Genomic DNA, 6828 nt, shown 5'->3' on the forward strand with positions numbered 1-6828 from the left:
ATGAGCTATTTCATTTGTTGTGTTAATGTTAGAGATTGTATTGATTGATTTTTGTGTGTTGAATCATCCTTACATTCCAGAAATAAATCTCACTTGATCTTGGTGTATTAAAAAAATACCTTGAAAACAACTCAGGAAAAAGGAAAAGTTACTTACAAAATAATGGAAGTTGGAAATACAGCACACTTTTCAACAGCAACTGGGTAACTCAGAAGACAAAAAATAATATCTATAAATTAAGATTAAATATATATAAACCTAAAATTAGTATGCATTGCTCATCTTTCCAGAATGAGAATAAAATAAGTACATTTACAGATAAATAAAAACTGAGGAAGTTTAACACAAAAGATTTTCCTTACCAGAATTTGTAAAAAGTGTAATACAACAAAAGGAAAAATAATCCTCAGAAGGACAATCTGAGATGTAAGAAGGAATCATGAATAATTACAATGGTAAATAAACAAGTGAATCTAAACAAAAACTGTTCATATAAAATAATTATAATAGTGTCACATTCATGGAATTAAAAAATACAAAACTGAAATACTGAAATATATCTCATTCCAAAGTGATAATTAGCACTAAAATGTTTTAAAGTTTTTGTGTCATTCATGAGAAGAGTCAAAATATTGTTTCATTTTAGCCTTTAAGTTAAATATAGATGGTAAGAGTTCAAGAATAATCACAAATGATAGAAATAAAGAGCATACATTACAAATCAGTAGGGAGGAACAGATGAAAAAAGACACATGGAGAGGAATAAAAATATTTAAAATGAGGGGGGAAAGAAGAAAATAAAACATAGGGGGAAAAACCAGGACAAACAGAAATCTAGAAGTTAGATAACAGAAACAAGTTTAAATATATCAAGAACACAATAAGTGTCAATAGATTAAACTTGACCTTGAAAATATAGAGATTTTCATGTTGGATAACAGAAAAGAAAACCTAGGTATGTGCTCTTAACAAAAGGCACACATAAAGTATATATAAGGGCATAGATTGAAAATAAAAGAAGGGTAAATAATATGTCAGGCAAGTACTAACCAAAAGGATAGAGTACCTATTTTAACCTCAAGAAAAACAAGTATTAAGACAAAAAATGTTGTTAAGGATAGAGAGGCTCACTACACAGTAATAAAATCCTTGATTTGCTAGGAAGTAATACATATATGCATTACAAAACAATATATGCATAATAAAATAACCTGAAATATAAAAAGAAAAGTTGATAGAACTGCATGATGAAAATAGTAAATCAACCCTCATAAAGAGTACACATGCCTTTCTCAATTGTTGATAGCCAAGCCATCAAAAATATTGCACATGTATAAAAGATTTGAACACAATTAACAAACCTGACCTAATGGACGTACAGAGAGTTATAAACTCAATAATTAGAGTATTGTATTCTTTCAAATACACATTAAACATTTATAAAAAAATTAGCCATAATGATAGCCTCATCAAAATTTCAAAGAATAGATATTATACAGACTTGTTTTCACTAACCAGAAGAAATCCAAAGAGGATTTTTACTTCTATGAAAAAAGTCATTACTGTACTAATGTAGGTCTTTTGTAAAAGTAAAGTGGCATAATGCAAACTTTCAGAAGGCAGGGGATACCTATACATGTCTGTAAAGTCCATTTGGCCTATTGTGTTGTTTAAATTTGCTGTTTCCTTATTGATTTTCTGTCTGCATGATGTATTGATTGTTGAGAGTTGGACACTAAAGTTCTCTATTGGGACAATTGGAACAGACAAATGGAACTAAAGAGACCAAGAGCTGATTTGCTGTATGGGAGAGGGGGCTTGACAGTTCAGTAGAGAAAAAAGCATTATTCAATAAGTAGAGCTGGAAAAAAATAACTGTCCATATGAAAAGATGAAATTTAATCACTACTTTATATCACAATGAAATGAACTGCTTTATACAACAATTAATTCCAGATGGATTAGAATTTAGATATCAAAAAAAGCCTTCAAACTTTTAGCTCAAACTATAGATGAATACAGTCTTCACCTTGGAGTGGGCAAGTATTTGTATCCATCAAGATCCACTTTTAAAAACAAAACCACACTAAGTATATCATGAGAGAGCAATTAAGACAGCAAACTAGTTGCAAAGGTGTTGGAAAGATAAACAGACAAATAAAAGACAATGAAGCAACCCAGAGGTTAACAACTATAGAAAGTCCCTTTTAAGAGTCTCGCATGGTTCCCCTATTTCTCCCCCATGGTTCCCCGTTAAGTTCCTCCTAATCATCCTATACATGCAAACATATGGCAGCTGTCCTCTGCCTGACTTATTTCGCTCAGCATAACACCCTCAAGGTCCATCCATGTTGCTACACATGGCCAGATTTCATTCTTTCTCATTGCCATGTAGGATTCCATCATATAGATAAACCACATCTTCTTGATCCATTCATCTGTTGATGGACACTTAGGCTCTTTCCATGTTTTAGCTATTGTGGAGAGTGCTGCTATGAACATTGGGGTACATGTGCTCCTATGCATCAGCACTCCTGTATCCCTTGGGTAAATTCCTAGCAGTGCTATTGCTGGTCATAGGGGAGTTCTCTTGTTAATTTTTTGAGGAACCTCCACACTGTTCTCCAGAGTGGCTGCACCAGTTGACATTCCCACCAACAGTGTAGGAGGGTGCCCGTTTCTCCACATCCTCGCCAGCATCTAGAGTTCTCTGATTTGCTCATTTTAGCCACTCTGACCGGCGTGAGGTGGTATCTCAGTGTGGTTTTGATCTGCATTTCCCTGATGAGGAGGGATGCTGAGCATGAGAGACTCTTGAATGTAGAGAACAAACTGAGGGCTGATGGGGGGAGGGGGGAGGGAAAGGGGCGTGACGGGCATGGAGGAAGGCACTTGTGGGGATGAGCACTGGGTGTTATATGGAAACCAACTTGACAATAAACTATTAAAAAAAAAAGTCCCTTTTACCCCTAGGAATAGAAGGAAAAAGGGAAGAGCTAATATCACCAGAGCTTAGTAACCGGGGTCACCGCTTGGGAGCTGGAATAGTAGAACCTATTCAGTGAGAACAGAAACAGGATGGCCTAGTAGGAACTGTAACTATAGAAGAAACATGGCCCCTGCCCGGAGATGCCACCCAAAGCAAATTTGCATTACATTAAAAGCTACAATTGGCAATTCATATGCTTGTAAAGGATTGGTATATAAAAGACTACAAATCAATAATAAGATGAAAACAAAGAATTCAATAGGCAAATAGGCAGAAGACATGAACAGACATTTCATAGAAGAGGAAACACATATGGCCAATATCCCATATGAGCAGATGCTCAACCTCATCAGCAATCGTGGAAATAAAAACCAAAACTACAGTGAGATGCCATTTTACACTCATTCGATTGGCAAAAATTAAGAAGTCTGACAAGGGTTGGAGAGGATGAGGGACAACAGAATATCCTATACTTTGCTGATGAGAGTGACAATTAGTGCTAGAACTTAGTCAAAACAATTTGGCATGATATTGTAAAGTTGCATGTTTGCACACACAATGCAGCAATTCCACATTAGGGTACAATCGCAGACATGTATAAGAATGTCCACAGAAGCATTGTTTACTATAACATGAAATAAGAACAACTTAAATGGCAATCAACAGGAGAATGAACAAGTTAGGATATATTATTCAGCAGTGAAAATGAATGAACCAAAGTCTTAAATGATAACATGGACAATTTTCAGTCATGATGTTGAGCAAAAAAAAAAAAAAAAGGCAAGCCCAAGAAGAAGATTACATATATAGTATTATCCTCTTTTCATAAAGTTCAAAGAGAAGTAAAAATGAAAATCTATCGCATAAGTGTAGACTTATAGATTTTCATTTTTATTTCTTCCCACCCACCTCCACTATGGTTACCAGAGTGGAGGTGGGGGCGGGGGGGAAGCATGAAATAGGTGATGGAGATTAAGAGTGCACTTGTTGGGGCACCTGGGTGGCTCAATTGGTTGAACGTCTGACTTCGGTTCAGGTCATGTAAGCTGAAGGTTTGTGAGTTGGTTCATGAGTTCATGAGTCTGAGCCCCACATCGGGATGGCTGCTGTCAGGCACAGAGCCCGCTGGGGATTTTCTATCCCTCCCTCGCAGCCCCTCCCCCACTTGCACTCTCTCAAAAATAAATAAATATTGGGGAAAAAAGTGCATTTGTTGTGATGAACACTGAGTAATGTATAGAATTGTTGAATCATTATACTGTACACCTGAAATTAATATAACACTGTATGTTAATTATACTTGAATAAATAATAATAAATAATAAAAGCGATAAAAAATCTTAAAAGAATTTATATTCCAGGCAGCTTTTACACCTCTAGTCAGGAGACAGGGGATTTAATTTCTGGGAAATGGGAGATACCAGGCACTGGGAAAGACAGTAGGGTAAGTCTCCCCCTTCCCCAGTTTGCAGAACTCTGGAAGCCAAGACTACCAAGTAACAAACCTACACACATACACACACACACACATAGACAGACACACATGCAATGAGAGGGAAAAGAAAAAAAATGTGTAAATATTTATTTATTTTTGAGAGAGAGAGAGCACAAGTGGGGCAGGGGCAGAGAGAGAGGGAGGCACAGAATTCAAAGCAGACTCCAGGCTCTGAGCTGTCAGCACAGAGCCCAACTCAGGGCTTGAATTCACAAGCCGTGAGATCATGACCTGAGCTAGAGTCAGATGCTTAACCCACTGAGCCACCTAGAGTGCCCTGAGAAGAAAACACCTTTTAACATTAGAGTATCAGTCTAAGAGGTCTGACATTCAACTAATAAGAGTTCCAGTAAAAGAGAACAGACTAGAGTTTTAACAATTTTAAATAAATGATACAATAAAATGTCTCAAAATCAAAAGACATGAGTCTTCATGAAGGGCATAAGATTGAAAGGGCCCCAACAAGTACCCATCAAAATAAATGAAAACGGTATCCACATGGAATCTAAGATATCACGAAAGTTCAGAATACTGTGGGTAAGTAGGAGATTCTAAAAGCTTCAGGAAAGGAAAAGTGGATCAAAAGATCGGTAATCAGAATGGTAGACTTAGCAACTGCAATAATGGAAGCTAGAAGACAGTAATGGCATGCCTTAAAATTTCTTAGAGAAAATAATTTCCAACTTAGAATTCTAAATTTAGCAAAGCATCAATCCCATGTGAGGGGAGAATAAAGCTATTTTCAAACGTATATGATCCCCCAAACATTAACTCTCATGCACCCTTTCTCCGTAAGATACTAAAGGATGTGCCCCTCAAAGAAATAATTAATACATAAAAAGAGGGATATAAAAAATTGAAGAGAAAGAAGAAGGAGAAGAAAGCTTCCAGGTTGAATGCTGGGCAACATGTCTAAAGAAAAATAAGTCCAATTTGGAGCAGGAGAATGAAGAAGTCATTATAGTAAAGAGATTTCCAAAAGCAAAAGAAAGAAAGAAAGAAAGAAAGAAAGAAAGAAAGAAAGAAAGAAAGAAAGAAAGAACAAAAGGAACCAAACCTGATGTGCTTGGCTGTATTAAGAGAAATTTTACATCTCTGGTTAGAAAATCTTAAAGAAAACTTAGTTGTAGGTATAGAGAAAGCAAAAGCAAATGAAGCAAGTATTGACTTCAGAAAAAATCAAAAGGCTTGTAATAGGAAAGAAAAGGGAACCATATTTCACTCTGTGGCTCAGCTGTGAGCAATGTCTACATAGTCACAATACTGTAAACACTGAACATATATTTCAACAAACATTATGATAGAGATTATGGAAGCAGGGGGAAGAGGGAGTTTAGGGGAACGGCACTAGTGTAAGAGAGATAACTCTTCATCTTAAATGGTAGGGCCTTATAAATAATGTGTAAAATTGAAAAATCAAGAAATATTAGCACAAGAATATTGTTTTAAATGTAGGGGGTTAATACCAGTGACAACAAATCTGATCTCTGGAGAGTGACAGTCAGGAATGGGGAGGAGGCTGAAGCCAGTAGTTTTTCAATAAACTGAGAGTGCTATGACTTATAATTGCATTGATATATCAATGTATTTGATAAAACATATTTTTTAAAAACTGAAAGACCCCCCTCACCTTCCCTACCCCTCAGAGGTGACCGATGTTAACTGTTGAGTATGTATGCTTCCAGATGTTTTGCTCCATCTCACACCACATACAATTAACTCCAGATGAATCAAATGTTTAAATGTCAAAAGCAAAACATAAAAACTTTTAATGGACAATAGTTTTCTCACATTGGGGCAGGGAAGAATTTCTTAAACAAGACCCAAAATGCACTGAGAGAAAATTGATAAATTCGGAATATCTATTCATTAAAAGACGTCATAGTCAAAATGAAAAGACAAGTCCCAGATTGGGAGAAGAGTTTTGTCACACATATAAACAATATCACATACAAGGCAAAGAACTACAAATCATTAAGAAATGGATAAGCATCCATCAACAGATGAATGGATCAAGAAGATGTGGTTTATCTATACCATGGAATACTACATGGCAATGAGAAAGAATGAAATCTGGCCATGTGTAGCAACATGGATGGACCTTGAGGGTGTTATGCTGAGCGAAATAAGTCAGGCAGAGAAGGACAAATACCATATGTTTGCACGTATAGGAGGATTAGGAGGAACTTGACGGAGGAACAAGGGGGAGAAGAAGGGCGGAAATGGTGGGGGAAAGGGAGAGAGGCAAACCATGAGAGACTCGTGAATGCTCACAAAAAATGAGGACTGATGGATATGGGTTGGGGGGGATGGGCATGGAGGAGGGCACTCGTGAGGATGAGCA

This window comes from Hyaena hyaena, unplaced genomic scaffold (genome assembly GCF_003009895.1).
Source record: "Hyaena hyaena isolate Hyena2069 unplaced genomic scaffold, ASM300989v1 scaffold_348, whole genome shotgun sequence".
Lineage (NCBI taxonomy): Eukaryota > Metazoa > Chordata > Mammalia > Carnivora > Hyaenidae > Hyaena > Hyaena hyaena.